The sequence below is a fragment of the Dysidea avara genome, chromosome 10, assembly GCF_963678975.1.
Source record: "Dysidea avara chromosome 10, odDysAvar1.4, whole genome shotgun sequence".
Classification (NCBI taxonomy): domain Eukaryota; kingdom Metazoa; phylum Porifera; class Demospongiae; order Dictyoceratida; family Dysideidae; genus Dysidea; species Dysidea avara.
This window is the reverse complement of record NC_089281.1, coordinates 18,557,832-18,579,129: the sequence shown is the minus strand read 5'-3', so window position 1 is coordinate 18,579,129 and position 21,298 is coordinate 18,557,832. Positions and strand designations below refer to the sequence as shown.

The 21,298-nt window shown below is 36.6% G+C and overlaps 1 protein-coding gene across 2 annotated transcripts in view; it reads left to right on the top strand.

Annotated features, from left to right (window-relative positions):
• The window catches only part of LOC136236553 (UBX domain-containing protein 4-like), a 198,568-nt gene that overhangs the window by 24,990 nt on the left and 152,280 nt on the right, over positions 1 to 21,298 (top strand). The gene's annotated exons all lie outside the window — the stretch shown is intronic.

The following is a 21,298-nucleotide window of genomic DNA, read 5'->3' as shown; positions in this document are numbered from 1 at the left end:
ATAAATACCATGAGTGTTGTATTGGAAATGGTAAAGCAGTGAAATTTGGGATAAATACCACGAGTGTTGTATTGGAAATGGGGATAAATTTCACGAGGCAAACACTGCTAACCATGCTATTCCCAGTTAATACCATACTCGCTGCATATATGCATGCTGTGCATTAGCATTGCTATGTACGCAATTTGTCACTATGTACTAAACACGCGTCAACACTAATTGGCGCTACATTGTTAACATAAATTCTAGCCAATGAAATTGCAATTACAACTTTTTCACTGCTACCAGTGAAATATGGGATAAATTTCACTGCTACTATTGAGACTTTTGTATGGGCAGTGAAACAGGTATGGTATTAGGGATAAATATACCACTCTTGTTGCATTAAAAATGGAAATTTCACTTGGCTTCACCTTGAGAAAAGTTTTACCCATTTTCAATACAACACTCATGATATTTATCCCAAATTTCACTGCTACCCATGCTATTACTAGTGCTAATACATTACAAACTAATAAAGCATTGAGTTCTGTGAGTGGTGACAAATCACTTTGCTCACAAATAGTATAATTTCTGTCATCTATACATCAAAAGAGATTTCTGACAGTTAAATCAAGTATTCTTGGTGCTTTTCTGCAATTAAATGGCATGTGTCTTTGTCTCCAGACTTAAATAACCATTCCAGCACCTGAACAAATCACCCAATTTGTAAGTTAATTAATGTCTTGCACATGTGAAATTATACTACATGGTGTGATATAATCATCCATGTCTCCTAGCTTAAAGATGAAACTTCACAGCAAAAAGTTGCTTTTCCAAAATATGCAAAAATTAATGTTAATTTCCAAGTTTTTCTACAAATGCATGTGACCGGATTTGTGAAAAAAGGTCTTCCACATACATCTAATTTGCTAGCTTTGACAATTTATAATTTCAGATCAGAAAGAGTTATTGACTTGAAATTTGGTCAGAAGTAAGTACCAACATAGCTGGATAGATGGTGAAAATGTCAGATTAATATGTTACTTGGTCACAAAGTTATAGTCTCCCAAGTTTACGGAATTGGATGTGTATGGAAGACCCCATCCGGTCACAAATTTTGTTAAGTACATAGCCAGCTATGGAAAAGGATGGTTATCCAAAATAATAATATTATGGCCACAAAAAATGTTAATGATGATGTCTTCCTGTTCCATAAAAGCAAATGTTTGGTGCTTACAGGGCTTATGACAAATTTCCTGTAAGCTTATTGCAGTTGGTCAGACAAACATAAAGTTGACTGGACACACCAATACATTGTATAGATGCAAATACACTGCACTTTGCCTATTGTGCTGCCAAGTAGCCTGAGTGTTGTTTGTCATAGCCAAAAAACTTCTACAGGTTGCAGTACACTATACAGAGGGTTGGCATTGCGGTTCTTTCCTTGGTTTGCAAAAATATAGCATCTCCTAGTGACCAACTGGTAGTGATTAAACAGTCATGCACAACTCAGACATATAAGCTTCCTTGAAAGGACATAATGTTCAGCCATATCCAATTATGGTCAGAAAATGGACTATTTGTTGGGAATTTGATTTGCAATTGTCTGTTATCCAACAGTTATCATAAGCCCTGCATACAAAGCGTGTCCACCTTCTCATGTACAGTGACTATATGCTAAAAATTATATTGCATTGGCTTAAATTTGCAGTCATACGTAGCTTCTGTTTTCATTGGTCTATATACAGAGTTGGGATATGATTTGCATACTGAAAATATATAATACCAATATTGGTAAGGTATAGTTGCTGCCTTGTATATAGTCAATTGTACATGCAAGCTAGCATGAAGACATTTTAATGATGGTGATATTTTATGTTTATAGTATAGTGTTGTCTTAGTAATGCATTTGACTTTAGTTTCAGTTATAGCTATAAATAGAAAAGCATTTTAGTCAAAGTTTTAGCTTTAGTTACCATCATTAATATAGTTTGGTTATAGTTTTAGATGTTAGATTTTTAGTTTTAGTTAAAATTTTAGTTTTAGCTGCCATAATTATTCAATACATTTTAGTCAGGGACAATCCATAATTTTCAGTCTTTATGCAAGCGTACAAAGAGTACTCTTTTTTCTAACTCCCTCCCTCCCTCCTTCACAAAGCATACTGTATAAATGTTGATACTATGTACAGTACATACACGATGATTATTCATCATTTTATAAGCGTACGTGTGATTTAACCCCCTTCCCCCTAGCGTACTCTTTGTACTCTTGCATAAAGGCTGAAAATAATGGATGACCCCTTATAGTTTTATAGATGCTAGATTTTTACAGTTTTAGTTAAAGTTTTATGTTTATTTTCTATCTTTAATACATTTTAGTTATAATATTATTAGATGTTACATTTCAAGACATTTAGTTTCAGTTATACTTTTAATAGGGATCATGAACTTTTCTGGCCAAAATTGCACCATTGCAACTAAAATTCTGTTTACATAACTCAACTTACATATTTGCACCTAAGCTATAAATTCTAAATCCAAAAACTTTGTGGGTATATGTGCATGTATTTAAGTGGTACAAATTGCACAGCTGCAAATTGAAAAGCATAATTACATTGTTTGTTGCAGCAAAACATATACTAATTTCAATTAGGACTTGAATAATACAAGACACACAATGTGACAATTAAGGTGCCAAGATAGACATGGTAAATACTAGACCAACAGAATGCACCAGGATACCAAATCAAAATGATCATGTAAGTGCCAAAACATGTACAATTGCAGTGAATATGCATGAAGACTGATTTAGCAGACAGTGCATACTACCCTTCAATAATGTGATGCACAGTTGCGTACTTTCAACCCACCATGTTTGCTTGGTTTATGCAATAATGAATGTAGTTGTTACCTACATGATTCTTTTTCAAAGAACAAGTGTAATTGCTACAGTACATGTAATTTCACTATACAGAGTTATTATTACAAGTTTAAGGAAAATTATGAATTTTAAGGTTGATTAGAGATCATAGAAGGGGAAACAAGAGGGAGGTTTCCCACACATATATTAGTAAACATTTAATCCTCACTTCAGTCTATACTAATGACTGAATTAGAGTGTTCACTGGTATATCTGCAGGTGTAGGCGACCCCCCATCGTTTACCTACTTTATTTTTTCTATGATTCCTAATTGACCTTAAAATTCCTAATTTCCTTAAACTTGTTTGTTTAATTTTTGTAGCATTATTGTGACTGGTGAACCTGTGCATACTGCTTCAAAAGAATTAAAGAAAGGAGGTAGTGCGATTTTCATCTTAACATGTGCCCCAACTATCAATTACTGACCTTAAAGTGAAGTGGCCATTACGCTGCTACGTCATTACCAAGATAAGGCTACGATAAAAAAGAAAAAAATGCATTACAGGCATATGGGAATGCAAATTTAAGACAAATAGTGCAGCATGATTTCTGTTTACAAATGTAGGGAAGCCATGCATTGTGCTACTGCAAATTGACACCTTGGGGCTTTCAACAAAAAGAAATGGGACGCAAATGAGTAAGTCCATGATGTGTGCATTGCATGTACTGTGGTATGCCAAAAGGCTTGTCTCAGGATGAAGAGATGTTGAACAGTGAAGAAATCAAGTCTGTAGCCTTAGCCATTATTGAATAACACGGCTTGCCTGAAGGCATCGGGTAATTATTATTATTAATATTGTTATTGTTAGACTTTACAGCATACAAAGGCATAGTGATGGGAAGAAAGAAGATACAAATGTTAGTGTATGCTGATGGTCTGGCAGCAACCTGTACTGCCAGTCAAACAAAAAGTGATTACTAACAAAAAATTAAAGTTAATTACAATAAAACTACTTACTTAATTACTTAACAAAACCACTTAAAACTTTACTTAATTAAGAACGCAGTTAGTAAAAGATACAGGGATTTGTCAGGGTTGAAATAACCAAGCTACAGTGTGGATGTAAGAATGGGGTAATAATGAATTTGAGAGTAGGTTTGTGTCCTATTTTCGATAGTTGGTCACAATTTATTATAACACAAACAGATCTTGATGTTGTGCTTTGATTACGACATAGTCACTTGGAAGCCTGGATTGACAAGCCGCTGTTAGTCTGTGTGATAACAATCTTACCGTATTTAATGTATATGTCCTTTTCACCAGCATTTCTTTGCTCCTTTAGTTCTTCCCTTAACATTTTATTGTGATGTCATTCCCTAGGAGTTAAATCAGGAGAAATGTAAACATTGGACCATGTAGAGCTGCTACATAATTTTACCACTTGTCTCAATATGGACCTTTCAGTAGCAACGTCACCAAGCTCCACTAACAGAAGACGAAGTCTTGAAGCACCTGATTTGTGAGTGCCCAATCAAACAACCTGCTTGGCTTGAATGTTGGAGGTGTTCAATTCTGTGTTTACCAGTTCACTTATTATTTCAGTGTCTTTTTGCTTCTGCTGATCATTGGGAGCTAATTCAATAGGTTCAGAAAATGTTATGAAAAATAAGATTGCACTTCTTGTTAGTCAGTAAAATTTTGTAGCAATCTATTAGAAACATTTAAGGTCACATTGGAGGCACTTTTAGCTTGGTTATACCTAGTCAATACTGTCAAGGTGCCAGGATGGTATTGTAAAGCTGGTTTTTGGGTGATAGTTTTGGTCAGAGAATCCCAAACCTCTGTGACCCGGTGACCCCTAATATACAGTACTACTGTACTGTATGATGTAAATTCTGTGATTGTTGAAGTTAGCTACATTCTGCTTGAAAACATTGCAATAGTAACTTTTTAGCATTAAAGCTGATGGTTATATCTTCATAGCAAAGCAGTTTTAGTTGCTTTTATATTGATAGTATGGGTATAGTGAATAGTTAGCTATATTATGTGTTCAAATGTTACTACAATAATAGTGTAGCAATTAGTTTTAGTTTATACAAGCAACAAGTTTTATAATTGTAGGTGGTAATTACTTTTAGCTTTAGCTAATTGTATTCACAGTAAGTACTTTTAGTTTTAGTTTTGTAAACATTAAGTAATATTTTAGTTCTAGCATAAGTTTTGATGTAAAAATTGAGGCACTTTGAGTTTTAGTCTTTTGAAATATCATAAAACTTCAGTTTTAGTTTTAGTTTCAGATTACTAAAAGTAAAAGCCTCAACTAAAACCACTTTTAGTTTTAGTTACCTAAAACAATACTAGTTTATACCAACGCAGAGAACTTGCACACCATTGGACCAAGCCTAAAGAAACAAATTCTAAGATAATAATGTGGAGTATAGGTTTAATTGATTTGAGACTTAATTGCATCCTTGAGTAATGACTGGATTTACAACTTGCGTATTTTTTTGTAGCATGTCTGATTATTTTTTTTCTTTAAATTTTGCTTTTCTTTTACTGTGTTCTTGGCAAACTAGACTTGTTTTCTTTGAATAATTGCTCTATCATTAAAGTAGCAAGTGTTCTATTTAGTAGTTAAATGTATAATGAAAGCAATATACCATAATTGTTGTACAGCGATAATACTTGAGCTCAGAGTTATGTACTGTCAGTTAACTGATCATGAACGCTATAAATATGCATGATCCCTAGGGCTTAGTAGGGGTTCAGGGTTCCACTGCAGAAACAACTACAAAAATAAATCAGACTTGTTTTGAAATGCTTTGAAGTGCTTAAAAGTATTTTTACCGTGCAGAATTTGTGCTCATGCTGGTACTTGATTACTTATATTTAAAAGTGCTTATAAGCACTTTTAAAGTACTTTTAAGGCACAAAAGCTGCCAGCTCTTATCTCAAAAGTCATTGATTCAATGAGCTCCCCATGTAAAAGCAAAAAGGCCAGACATGGCAATTTGCTGTTTTATTGCTTGCATTATAAGGCTGAAATATTAAGGGCAACAGCCATTTTTCATTGTGATGAAGACAGAATGGCAGAAAAGAAACTACATATGTACCTTCTGTATTGAATCACTTTGACTAACCAATGGGATTGTCTAAACAATCTGTCAAGATGTCCCAACTTTACAATTATATGAAGCACTTTTATAGTGCTTTACTTTGTACTTGAAGCATATACTGGTACTTAATTGTGGCATTTGTGTTTGTGCTTGTACTTAAGCACTTTTACAGATACTTGAAAAGTGCTTCAAGCCCTTGATCAAAGTGCTTGACCCATGTCTGAAAATAAAACTCAAGTTATCACATGGAAAATGGTGCTATAAAGCAGATACAAATGTTAACTGGTCTAATTAACTTCGTCATGGTGATGCACACACTGGGCTTTATCACTACCCCTGAATTATTATTTTATTTACAAGGTACATGTCTCTGAGGATAATCACACGAGCAACACAATTTTGTTAACCATATAGTTAATGAGTGAAACTCTGATGTATAGTATATATACCCATCAAAGTATTGCATAATTACAGGAAGACTGCTAATTACATACAGATAAGTTATGTATTTGCTTGTCAACTTTCAGTAACTAACTACCAAGTTGTGCTTGTGTATGTATACAAGTAAATACACAAAACAGTTTGGAATTTTCAACTAGAGTAGGGACCATAGCACATTGATAAAAAGTACTGAAATAAGCTGAAGTAGTGCACGATATTAAAACACAGTAAACAGTAAGAAGTGTTATATTCCTACTGTGCATTTCTGTTGTGGTATCTTAAGCACAGTAAGGATATAACACTTCTTATTGTTCTACTGTGATTTAAATTGTGCACTACTCCAGCTTGTTTTAGTACGAACTTTTTATCAATGTGCTATGGCCCCTTTTTATCAATGTGCTATGGACCCTACTCTAGTTTGAAAATTCCAAACTATGATTTTTGTGCACTTGTTTGTTAACTTTTTTTGTAAACAATATTTAGTATGACTGGTGAACCCACGCATACCACATCAAAAGAAAGAAAGAGTGCTGTGTGCCCCAGCTATATCAATAGAGTTTGAAAAGTGAAGTATCATTACGCTTCGTTGTTAGCTATGTTCAACCCATTACACAGAATTACAAATCAAAAACTTCTTCCTGCAATCCAAAATCCACTCATATCGCATCAAAAGAAATGGTGCCATGCACAATTGTCATCTGAAATTGAAGTATCCATTATGCTCTGTTGTCAACTATAGAGTTCATAATATATATATATATATTTATTATTATGAACTCTTGGTTCAACTCATTACACAGCAGTACATGGTCGAAAGCACCTCTGCAATCAAAGTAGCTGCTACGAAAGTACAGACTATTTCCATTACAAAGGGAAGCCATCATGGTGCTACTGCCAAATTGACACTTTTCATTGCAAAGATGAATGGGACACAAAGGAAGAGTCCATGAAGAATGGATTGTACATACTGTGGTATGCCAAAAGGCACCTCTTGTTCCAGAGCAACGTCAAACGGTAAAAAAATTAAACCCATAGCCTTAGCTGTTATTGAGTTATGGCATCAGTCAGTTAAGCAATCAGTTAGTCAGTAGAAAATTTCACTTAATACATATTTTTTTAAATTCTGTAGCAATTTGTTGAAAGTGTTTAGGATCAATCTGTAAGCTTGGGCATAGTTTTACCTAACCAATACTGCCTCATCGTTGTCAGCAGGGAAAATTGAGGCTGGTTTTTGGGTGATGTTTTTTTTGTGGGCTATATGCCTACACCTTTGTGGTCCCTACTATACAGTACTATCATACTGTATGATAATTTAATCAGTCAACTTTGTCAGATACATGATGTGGTGTGAGTCTTTTAGTTTTAGGCTGTTGCAATTGCACTGCCAACCTTATTATGCTAAAGTTGTGGGAAAACTCAATTAAAAATTTCTGAATCAGTCATTATATTTTATTGCACATTCAACTATATTAAATCCTGTGAAGTTTCACACACTCAAGGTTTCTTTTTACTAGGAGCTATGAATGATTATATCAGACAATGTATAGTAATTTAACATGCGTGGGACACCAATTATCTTACAAATTAGGTAATTCAGGCAATGCCGGAATGGCTAAATCTAAGTCTTTAGACAATGATACATTTTTATTTAGTTGAAAAAAAAATACCAAGAACACTTGATTTATGTAACTCTTTTAAGTTGTATGTAGAAGAAAGGAATCTTTTTGTCAACAAAACAAAAACTTGAAAGAGCCTTTTATTCTGCCAAGAGTTTGCATGGCTTTAGCAGCTATTTGTTGACAATGAAAAGAGAAATATGATGAAATCCACATGCCCAATTCCTTTCCCTTTTCAGTATAAGGAATGATAACATGTTGGCCACTTTTAATGTTGACAGTAAAATAGTCATTTACCGAAGTCATATGTAAGCTGATGCACATTGCCTTATATTTATCAATACCCAAAGACAATAATAAAATTTATGTAGAGACCATTCCATGGCAATTTCAGGATCCTTCATCATCTGCAAACTGCTCGATAGGTGAATCAATGTTGAGCAAAATATGATTCACATAATATTATTGTTATACATATAACAAGGGCCCTAATACAGATCCTTGAGGTACTCCACTCTTAACTGTTATACATCCGACCATTACACCATTATTATACAACTCTCTGTTTTCTGGTTTCAAGAAAACTTCTTAACCATGTCAAAAATTTCCCAGTAATTCCATAAGACTTTAATTTCCTTAACAAATGCATGTGTGGGACCCAGTCAAATGCCTTATGATAATCCAAATATAAAACGTCAACTTTCCAACCTTCATCTATGGCAAGAGTCCAATTATTGTATGACTTAATAAGGTTTGTAAAACAAGATTTACCATGACAAAAGCTGTGTTTGAGTTTCAGATATAATACAGAAAATGGAAATTAAAGCTTATCATAATTAAATTATAGACTCAAATAGTTTGATAATGTAAAAAGTCAAGCTCACAGGTCTATAATTAGCTAATAGAAATGTGTTTGGAACCTTTTACATGAATAGGAATAACATGAGTATGTTTCCATTCTGAAGGGATTTTGTCAATATCTAATGAGTAGGAAAACAGCTGGTGTAATGGTATTGTTAGAGAAATAGCACAATATTCAAAACTTTAATATTTAGGGTGAATACCATCAGGTCTTGGAGCTTTATGTACATCTAGGTGAATTAGTTTGTCATATACTTCATCTTCAGTGATCTCAATGTTGGACAAGTTTTCAAAAACCATCAGAGTGAGGTCAGGTATAGTAGTAATGTCTTCTTCAGTAAAAGTAGATTAAAAAGTTTATTTAAAACATCCACTGTCTCCTGATCATTATTGCAAAGTGATCCATCGATTTATTACAGGTCATACTGTTGCTTTCACTTTTGTTTGGAGTCTACAATAAAAAGGTATTATTTAGTTGTGTGTGGAAATTAACAATAAACGATTCTTCATAGTTCATCTGACCCTTATGTTGCATTGAGTAGCATATTTTCAAATAGTATGTTGGAAATTTTGTACTTTATATGTACTGGACAAAGTGTGCTTCATTTGAATAGCCTTAATTATCAAGAAAGTTATTCCACTTTGGTGGCTTGGTATTATGTCTTTTTTGAGAACATAATGGAATAAACTGAATAGTTGTGTCAACTATCTTGTCCTTTAGAAGAGTTCAATTGGATCCTATATATTATGTTGATTGAAAACAAACTCCCAATCAAAATATGAGAGGTAATCATTCATGAAAATATAATCCGTTTATACTGACTGATATGTCATGCCCCTATGTGTTGATGTGCACAAAATTACCATGTGGTATGTTAATGCCACCTAGTAATTTTGTGCCAACTTTGCAGTTAAGAATAATACATTTATAAGGTACTAAGAGTCAGTAAGAGACCTGACTAGAGAAAACTTATAAATTCTAACTATATCATGAGCTATGATGTTATGTGATGGAACATTATGTCATCATTTTCATTGTATAAATTAACTGTAATTTGCTGCTGTGTATTTGCTGCTGAATGTTACTATTAAGACTATTGCTCAATGAGCCAAGCTTGAGTAGAAGAGTTGGGGGCTATTTTCAAGAAGGGTTACCAGGAAGGGCTAAATCACAATGGGTGTCCTACAAAGATTCTTTCACCAGCTACCATGAGAGCTTGGCAGAACCAGGAACTCTTGAGGAAAAAGAATACAAAGGTCACAGTGTAACAGTGAGAAACATAAATTACTGAGGCATCTCTAGAGAACTGTTTTATAGAATTGCAGTGTAAGTCTGCTAAGAGAGTAGAGAAGAATGAACCCTTCAGATAGAGCAGTTCAGGGAGAAGCTTACCCCTCGTGATCTAAGAGATTAAAACTTAGGCATCTTCAGCAGTTGACCGGTGCCCTGGACGTACCTACAGCAGCTACCAGAAGTGATATTAAGGTTATGATTATTGGGAAGTTGACAAAAACATTTCATGACCTCACATGTACTCAAATAGTTGTTTCTCAGACAGAACATGGAGAGCAACTGTCAATGAAAGCTAAAGATGGAACCTTTTAGTCACTTCACCAATTACTGTGAGACACGAGAAAAGTAAGTCACCTACCTTTAGTCAGGAAGGCTGTAGTGAGAAAGACAGGGAATTATACTTGACACCTCAGCTCACTCAGTTCTTCAGGAAGAGAAGATGGCATTGTATATGGAGCTAAAGTCAACAAAGGGAGAAGTTCACCAATTAGAGGCTAAGCTTAAAAGTGCAAATGATTGGGTAGTGGAGCTCTAGCAAGAAAACTGTGAGCAATTGTTGAGGTATGATGGTATCCTATAGCACAGAAAGAGCAGGAGCTACAACAGGTAAAAAAAGATGCTGGAATCAAGAGAGCTGGAGCTAGCCAGAGTGAAAGCAACTTTTCTGACAGAAGCAGCCATTCCAAGTTTTTGCAGGGATTCCAGAGCTACCAGATTGTTACTACCAGCAGGTGACCATACCACCCAATCCTGTGGTGAAGGAATCTGCTAGTATGTTATATTCTTTAGAGAGTAGCAGAATCCACCCCTCCTGGAGGAAGACTAAGTGTGGCCCTGACTAGACATTGGGTGACCTGCAGTTCAAGTCCTGGGGTTGGAGAGATTTTTTCCATGTCTGCAGCAAGAGTTAAAGTGAGTGACTCAACTTGACTGGTATGACAGAGAAGGGGAGAGGTCTCAAGCTCAGCAGGTAACTCAGCTGAGAACATGCTTGTCTGACATTGCTTTTGTGGTTGGCAGACCAGTATGTTCTACAGGTACCGCTAGTGGTAGTAAGCTGCCTGGTACAAGTCATGCTTACATTTCCCGTCACGGAAAGGCACCCCCAGTAGATCCTTTTACTGTTGATGATGTCAAGACAACCTTTGATGATTGCATGGTTACTAACATTAGAGTGAGCAGCCATCTGGAATGATTGGACCTCAGAAGAATCATTGATACAATTGGCTGGTTATTTGAGAGGTAAAGTAGCACAACAGTGGAAGTTATTACTACCAGAAGAGAAAAATAACATTGAAAGAAAGACTTGATCCTGGCAACCAGGTATTAGCTGCATTGGATTCCTGTCACATGCCACAGTGACCTTTTGTAGGATGACTAGAAGATGTTTTCCAGACTGGGTTTAGAAGGGAGCATTTGTCAAACAAGACAAGGGAAATGCTGTTATATGGACAGCTATATATTACTAACCTTAATGGAGTCACCTGTAGTTTCTGAGGTTCAGAACTATAAGGAACTAGGTATAGCAGCCAAGAGAGAGGAACAAAGACTGGCAGAGCTCAAAAGGAAGCAACAGTACTTGTAGCCATCTGTAATGGTAAACAGAAGAGTAACAGCAGTCAACCGTCATCACACTGTTGGTCTAGATTTAATAAGAAGAGTACTAATGCCACTCAGGGGAAGGCTAGCAATAAAGAAACCAGTCAGAAGAAACAACAGAGATGCCACATTTGTGATAGTCCCACTCACCTATCTTATCAATACCGACAGTGGAAGACAGAAAGCTTAACTAAAACTTCAATCCAAAAGACTAGTAAGCCACCTGGCGCTAACATGATGATCAGACTAATTCCCAGACAATGACAGAGAGGATCGAGTGTATCCCATTGTGTTGATGTAAAGAGTATCTAGTACTGGTGTATCCTGTTGTGTTGATGTAAAGATTGAAGGAGTATCTACTACTATACTGGTGTCATTGATACTGGTTCTGACATTACCATCATTATAGAGGAGACCTGTTTTATCATGTAGTTGAGAAGGCTAATCTCAAGATAGAGGATCTTAAAGCTCCTCAGCTGAAAGCTTGCACCTATGATCAGAAACCAATTATTCTGGATGGACAAATGAATATGAAAGTCAGTTTTGGCGACAAAACTATTACTACTACTACTGTTTTTTGTCAAGTTGGTAGCACCTTATCAGTTGCTGTTATCTAAATCAGTCTGCAGACAATTGGAAATAGTGGGCTATCATCCTAGTATACAAACTGTAGAGACCAAAAGCACATCAATAGTGGAGTCATCTACTTCAGAGGATAATTCAGTAGGGAAATATGCTATTCTGTAAAACTTATCAGTGTTGTGAGATTACCAGTTTACCACTGAATATATAGCCATACCAGTAAAGGTAGATGAGTTAGAAGGATCTGTATTGATAGAGACAGAAGGCTTGTTAGATGATGGTTTATAGATTGATGACTCAATTGTCAAGGTCAACCAGGATGGTCGAACAACTGTTCTAATTTCCAACCGACCATATCTCCTTGAGTGCGGTAGAGATATTGCACGTGCCAGTGAAGTAGATGTTGAACCATCCAGAGATTTGGATGAATCACCAGGACAAGCATGTTTCATTGGGGAAACTACTGAAGAATTAACTAACCTAAACTGTAGTAGCGGACTGGAGTACACACAAGTAGCACAGAGGTGATACAGCCTCAACATCCTGAACATGTAAAGGTATGGGTTGTTACCACACTACCAAATGGCATGGTCTGCTCTAATGAACATATCAAGTGGTGACAACAGCAATTGCAAGAAATATTCCTGAAATCACAGAAACAGCTGATTGAGGATGGAGCATTACAGTTAAGAGAGCTACTTGCTGAGTATCATGACATATTTAGTTTGACTGAAGATAAGAGAGGGAAAACTGATTTAGTTGAATTCAGGATTGACACTAGAGATGCATGTCCATAGAGACAAGCTGTAAGAAGTGTCCCTTTTGCAGCTCAACATGAGATATCAGACCAACTGGCTAAGATGCAATGCATGGGCAGGGCCGCCCAGAGAAATTAAGGGGCCCAGGGCAAAGAGTTAAAGTGGGGCCCTTCACCCAAGTTGTAAGGTGAAGACCAAAAAAAAAAAAAAAAAAAAAGGTCACAACCTGCTGGCAATGACAATAACTACCCATCACCAACCATATCTCCTTATCTATAAGCTTGCTACACTGCTCCTCTGAAGAATACTGTGACTGCTCTATTAGAGTATTTAGATCTGACTGCTCTATTAGAGTATATCGATCTTTTAAACAGGTATTCATGGGGGCCTTCATGGGGCATCCTGGGGCCCCTTTCAGGCTGGGGCCCGGGGCAAAATGCCCCAGTTGCCCCCCCCCCCCCCTGTGGGCGGCCCTGTGCATGGGTGTAATTAAACCATCAGAGAGTCCATGGGCTAGCCCAGTGAAAAGAAATGGAACATTAAGGTTCTGTGTGGTTCTGTATTCTATATGTTCTGTAGTAACCATTTTGAATAATTATATAAGCAAAGGGTAGTATGTCATCAGTGACAAGCATGTTATCTTGTCACAATGTGTGCATGAATTTGTTCTGTAGGTATGTTAGCACATGGGAGCTGGATATTTTTCCATGATATAGAAGACCCGGAATTAAAAGATCTCGCTAGCAGGCTGCCAAATACAGTTCTGCATAGTCGAGTGGACAGTACTGTTAAGAAATACATGGGTGCCTTTAAAAGATGGAAGACCTTGGCGTTGGCTCACTGCAGGCTGCAACTTATCCCAACCAGACCACAAGATTTTGTCCTGTATTTACAGTATATTGGAGAAGAGAAGACATCCAAATCAGCAGCCAAGGAGGCCTGCAATGCATTGGCCTGTGTACACTCTATTTCTGGTTAAGACTCACCATCAGCCCATCCCTTGGTGAAGGCAATGTTAGAAGGCTTGCAGCGTATCTTAGCAAAACCTGTGGTGAAGAAGGAGCCACTAACAAAAGGCATGATTGAGGCAATGCTATTGGATGCTGAACACTCTGGGTCACTTTCTGATATGAGGCTTGCACCTGCATGCCTGCTTGCCTATGCTGCATTTCTGTGGTTCAGTGAGTTGGTGGAGCTTCGGCCATGTGACTTTTCTATCAATAAGTATAATTTTTTGGTGACCATCCGAATCCGTATAGCAAGAATGACCAATTGAGGAATGGTGATGAAGTGGTGCTTGCTCGAACCAAATCTAAAACCTACCCAGTATCTAGGCTGGAATGCTACTTGCGTAGAGTTGAGATGACCACAATAGATGAAAGATATCTATTTCGAGCAATCTTAAAAACAAAGAATGGCAAAAAGCTTTGAGACTCCGGGCATATAAGCTACAGCTGTTTACGTAGCCTGTTCATCAAGAAAGCAGCTCTGGGTTTCTCAGCCCAGGAGTTTGACCTGCACAGCATGAGGTCAGGGGGTGCCACTGCTGTGGCCAATGCAAAAGTGCCAGACCAGATTTTTAAGAGGCATGGGCATTGGAAAAGTGAAAATTCCAAGGATGGCTTTGTGGAGGACAGTCTGGAGAGTCGATTTGTGGTGTCAAAAGAATATTGGATTGTATCTTACACTGTCTGATACAGCCTTCTTTGTGGCTCTATGTGTATTGTTAGCCAACCACTGTGGTGGCACAACTCCATTGAAGAGTTATGTTGGGGAAGGGGATATGTATGTGTGTATAAGGGTGTGTGATCTGGGTATGATGTAGTAGGAGGTAGATAGGTAAACACACAGTGCTGGTGCTGGTGCTGGTGCTGGTGCTTGTAAAGTGCTGGTGCTGGTGCTGGTGCTAACATCTGTAAAGTGAAATCTACGCAAAAACAGCCAAGCTGTGAAAAAGTGGTGCGGCCTTTAAAGCCTGGATGAAAAAAGTTGTGAAATCAAAGGTGGCAGCCAAGAAATGGCTGCAATGATGTTAATGCTAAAAAAAATTAATAATGCATGGCTTTGTACATTAACATTAACATCATTGCAGCCATTTCTTGGCCGCCACCTTTGATCTCACAACTTTTTTCACCCAGCTGCAGGCTTTTTAAGGCCACACCACTTTTTCACATATACAGCTTGGCTGTTTTTGTGTGGATCTAATAAAAATGGGTGGCTTAGACTAGCATTTTCCATCCAGTTACATAAAACATTTCCAGTAGCTAGATGTAAAATGTATGAAAAATAGATGCCTTGTCTTGTCAGCCTTGATATATAATAATTATATTATTTTGGTTACAGATGTCCTACAAGAATAACTATAATACCTCCTGGCCAATAGGTTGCATTATTATATTGTTATGACAAAATAATTGATCACACCTGTGCGTTATAATCTTTTGATTGCTGCACAGTAATAAATATAATAATATAATAATTATTATGATAAGTCAAGTTGGTCTGGTAACTCAGTCATGGAGTAAAAGGGGAAATGTAACATCCATCAAATAACAGGATGATAATGAACAATGTGCTATGTATGGAAACATCATGTACACAATATGCAAGAAGCTAGTATATGGTATGAAATGTTGCTGTCATGTGTGATTCATATAATACTGTAAACAACAAAAGTTTGGCAAATTGAAAGCCTAAAAATTTTGTTAGCTATATAGTTAGCTATTGTTCATTATTAGCTCCATGGTAAATTCACTATAGCTTTATTTGCTGATTTTGTCACACTCTAACTTTCATTGTCTACAGTAGATAAAAGGTCTGCGATTTATACATTTAGAGCCCAGGTACAATTCCAATAAACCGTTCTTATGAACTTAGTTAATTGTTCATATTTATATCACAGGCAGTTAACTATAGTCTATATACAGTTGAATTCCACTGCTATTCTTCTATTACCTTGCTGTTTGTGTAAACCCATGGGTGACGAACTGGAACACAGTTTGTATAATGATGTGGCCAGACAGCTGCAGCAGTTTGCTGGATGTTTTCTGGGACTGTAACATGTGCTCTCAGTTGATGGAGAGTTTCTATTGAGAATTGCAACTTCATTTATCTTTTCCCGCCATTTCTTGCTCCCTCGTACCACTATTACACCAACTGCAATATTAACACTGAGTTTAGAAAATAAAAGTTCCCCAAATGAATGTTGAGTGGCATCGTTGCACTCTACCAATGCAATAGATACTATGGATAGCTCCACTCATGGTGTAAGTTATGAATACTTTAAATTGCGATATCTAATATTGCACAATGTGCAAAATATACCTTTTCACAAACTTTAAGTCACATGCATATACAGTACAGTTTAGCCATTACATTGCACAGTCACCAAGGCTAGAAAAAATTTTTACTTACAATACTTTGCTGTTTTTACAATTTTTTTGTTAAATTCACAGATTTTTCAGGTTTAATGCATTTTTCTTATTTATCTGAACCTGCTGGGGCTAAGCCCTGTTCATAACTTTGTATAACTTTGAATCATCCATTAGTGCATGCATAAATAGTTACTTATGCACTATGTATACCTGTTAAATGATGGTACTTGATGCTACTAATGCAGGGGCGGATCCAGAGTCTGGAAAGAGGGGGGGCACCTTGCTGAAAAAAAGTTGAAGAGCAAAAAAAAAAAAAAAAAAAAAAGTCACAACAATAATAGCTAGTTATCCTTTACCAAATATATTATATCACGTATGTTATGTAAAATAAAATCCTATTTATAGCTTCCTAAGTAAGCTACACTTCCCCATGAACACTGTGACTGCTTTATTAGAGTGATTGGTGATTGACTGCTCTATTAGAGTATCTCGATCTTATATACATTTTTTTTAAGGGAGGGGGGGGGGGGGGGGGGGGCACGTGCCCCCTGTGCCCCCCCCCCCCTTCCCCCCTGGATCCGCCACTGTAATGGTCAACACTCAGTGTTGGGCAAGTTACTTTGTAAAAGTATAACTAGTTACATATTACATATTTAATACTTGCAACTGAACTATTTAGTTACAGTTACATATTACTCATAAAATAAATAATATTACATATTATATTACTTTGTATCCACAGCCTTGAGCTGTCACGTGTGAAATTACCACATTATCACGTGACATGATTGCGTTGTTGGACAATGTGCAAATCTTGGTTATAAGTAAGAAGCTGGTGATTCATGGTGAACGAGGGGTCCGTCACTGGCAGGAATATCGTCGAACATCAGAACTGAAATATGGAATATATTCAAATTATATTTCCGTATATGTACGTGTATTTTCGTATATTCTTATCACGTGATATAAGATTACGTAATTTAATTATCTGCGGCGGGCGTCAATTATATCAAACTTCTTGTTCTCCTCGCTTATTCTCAAGGTTATTCCACTGCTTGATGGTTCGCGGAAAGTAGCTGTAGCTCTGTTGGTAAGTAGTTGTTTTGGCTGGAGGGGTTATACTTACATTCGTCTTGGCCAGCTCAGTTACTGATTGAGTCTATATAAAATGGCCCGCTCCTCGCTGGCTCCATTGCAACATGCCGGCTAACCATCATTGCTCGTACTGCGTAATCCTCGGCGTAATCCTCGGCGTAATCGTCCCAACTGTGTGATTCATTTGATATGAACCAGTAACCTAAATAAATAATACATGGATGGAATGTAGAGGAATATTCAGGAATATTGAGGAATCCAATCTAATAAAAATTAATGATAATAAGTACTTTAACTACAAAACTAGCTACCTTGACTACAAAACAACCTTAATTAATAACTTAGTTCAACAACTCTATGCCATCTTCTGGGCATAAACCATAATGCCTCATGATCATTTTGGCATTATATCGCCAGAGAGTAACTGACAAGCGCTGAAGCAATTGTTTCCTTGCTAATTGTCTGGGAATACCACTTTTAACAGTGGTACGGTCGGCAATCGTGGATAAGGTTGATAAAGCAAAGAGTGTCCAAACACCAAACGACTCGCAAACCAGGGGAAAAAGTCCAATTGAAATATGGAATATGCAAGAATATCGCGAATATTTGAAATATAGTCCGAAATATGCAGGAATATGGAATATCATGGAATACAATGCCCGTATTCCAAATATCGTCGATGATTTCGCTAGTGACGGACCCCTCGATGGTGAATAAGCTTCATTTAGTAGGCTTCGTTACTTCGTTGTGGCTAGGCGTTACTCAGAGGATAACTATAACGAGATTAGTAACTTGGTTACTTGTAGTAATAATCCTCCCCAAAAACACTTTTGCTGTAAAAAAAGGTGCGTCCAAGAAACTACAAGTATCTGTAACCCCATGTAAAACAGATAAGCTGTAGAAAAACACTCCATGAAATTAATGGGTAACTGAAAGAGCTGATAATATCTAGATCGGCCAAGAATCAATGATGTTACTACAACTGACTATGATTACCAAAGAATACCTTGGCTGTAAAACAGGCAAATAAAAGTAACTGGCAACCAAAACAGCTGATATCTGAATTGGCCAAGAATAAAAGTTAAGTTGATACAACTTACTACAATTATTAACTTGCAACATTGAATTTTAATCATTCAATATACATTCATCCTTGCTACATCCTAAATTAATTCTTTGTAACTCTAATTGGCTGGTAATTAGGCCACCTTTTTCAATAAGTAAAGAAAAAAAGGCGGCCAAATTACCAGCGAATTAGAGTTACAAAGAATTAATTTAGGATGTAGCAAGGGTGAATGTATAGAACACAGTTGAATGATTAAGATTCAATGTTGCAAATTAATAATTGTAGTAAGTTATATCAACTTAACTTTTATTCTTGGCCACTTCAGATATCAGCTGTTTTGGTTGCCAGTTACTTTTATTTGCCTGTTTTACAGCCAAGGTATTCTTTGGTAATCATAGTCAGTTGTAGTAACATCATTGATTCTTGGCCGCTCTAGATATCAGCTCTTTCAGTTACCCATTAATTTCATGGAGTGTTTTTCTACAGCTTATCTGTTTTACATGGGGTTACAGATACTTGTAGTTTCTTGGACGCACCTTTTTTTACAGCAAAGGTGTTTTTTGGGGGATATCGCTAATTTTTGTCAGTTATATAATTTACAGACCCAATGTTCAAGCCATGGGGGGTGTATGATGAATTCTGGCTTGTAGAGGTATTGCAACTAAAAAACAAATCTACTGATAGGTAGTGAGCATATAACATACATTCCTATAGTAGCTGTTAATTTTTTATTAGGACAAGGGCCAGTGGAAATTACTGGTCATGTCAAGCAATAATCGCTACAGTCAGGGTTACCAAAGATGTGTGTAAAGTACTTATTTGCAAAGCATGCTTTTCTAGGTGATCTTGGGGAATGCCACCATCTTGAAATGGCAACTTTGAGATTGCATCTGGGATCTGGTAGTGTTTTCAGACAGAGATGTAAATATTCAGCTATATTGTTCAATGGCTGTTCTATTAGAGTATTTTTTGCCTGACTGTTCTATTAGAGTATTTATTGCTTGACTGTTCTATTGGAGTATATCGATTAAACCCGCTATGGCCACTGCCATAGTGTCCTGAGGACAACTTGGCTTGCCACTCGTAGAGCTAAATGCTTTGCTAAGGGTTATGTAAGAGATCACAAACATCATACTATTATTTTTGTTTCACTACATACAAACACACGCTTACATCATATACAAGTACAAGACGCACACAAAATGTGCAAACACTATACACACATGTTCACAAACATACACCACATATTGGTTGTACTCAAGTTATTATTACATCTCTTGTGAAATGCTCTTGTAGGAGAGATGGTAGTGCCTTTCCTTGGTGCTAAAAAGTTCTTGCAGAAAAGAAAAATTGTGTTGTAGATACTGTTTAGTGCCGATTAATTACACATGTCACTCCATAGCTAAGCCATGAGGATGCCCAAGCAAGTGTCTTTGGTGTTGCGACCGATGTTCCAGGTTAGTTGCATTTGTGTTTAATTTAAGGTTAAGTTCAGTGCCTGCTATAGCTAGTTCTTTTACAGGTCTCACTTAACCTTGTGTTGTCATGCAGACATCTGAATATTGTACAAGCTGTGTGGAACAACCCCAACTCATATACACAATCATTGGCAAACCACGAACCATATTCCAGCAATTTGTTACAAACTTTGTTGCACCATAGTATGTGCATAATGATCGATTAATGAAAGCCACAACACAAGCTCCATGGTGCATTAATGGAAATAAATAAGTTCCACCTGACTGACAATTATCACGTGACCTACATTTAGGGGATATCCCTTGGAAAGTCCCTGCACAGTAACACTTCAAGTGAAAAGTGAACACACTTGATACGCTATTTATAGTATTATTGATGACAGTCCATGTCTTGAGAGGGAAGTATAATATTATTAAACACTAAAATACATTAAAGTACGAGTACAGCATTGTAGAGCCATAACCAAGAACAAGTTCCACTCTGTCCAGAACTAATAACTAACATTATTGTAGTATGATGTAATGTATTGTGTATCACGTGCATGTATGTGCTGGTTAGTGCATTTCATTAGGCCACTCCAAGTCATACCTTAGTTTCTGGTCACTCCCAAGCCTACAAATGGATGCGGGCGGGCGGATGATCAGGACTTCAGGACTATAGACTCTACTGTGACTATATACTGTATGGTATTATTATTTGCTCAATTTAGCAAATTCATGTTGATTTTATACTTAACCAACAACATAAGTAGTTGTGCTTCGGTAAAAAATGCACTAGGAAAGTTGTTGATGGATCATGGCTAGCTATACACTGATGTATAGCATTTAAGTATATATTTATTTATTTATTTAGAATATACTATAGGAAATGTTTTGCTCATGTAGCTTTTTATGCTTTCCAAGTGAAATAAATGTCTCATTAGCTATGTCAGGAAAGTATTACTATGACTTATAGCTAAGTTGTTCAAATGATCATGATACACAATGAAATTTAACTTCTATTTTCACATCAGAAATTCTTCATTCAAATGTAAAGTCTTAGCCCACTAGCTATGTGTTTCCAGCCTTCTATTCAGTAACCTTGAGAAAAGTAACTGTCAAAGTTTTGAGTCATTGAGTGCTCCAGACTAGTGTTTTTTAGTGATCATCTGGGAATGTTTAAACTATAAGGGT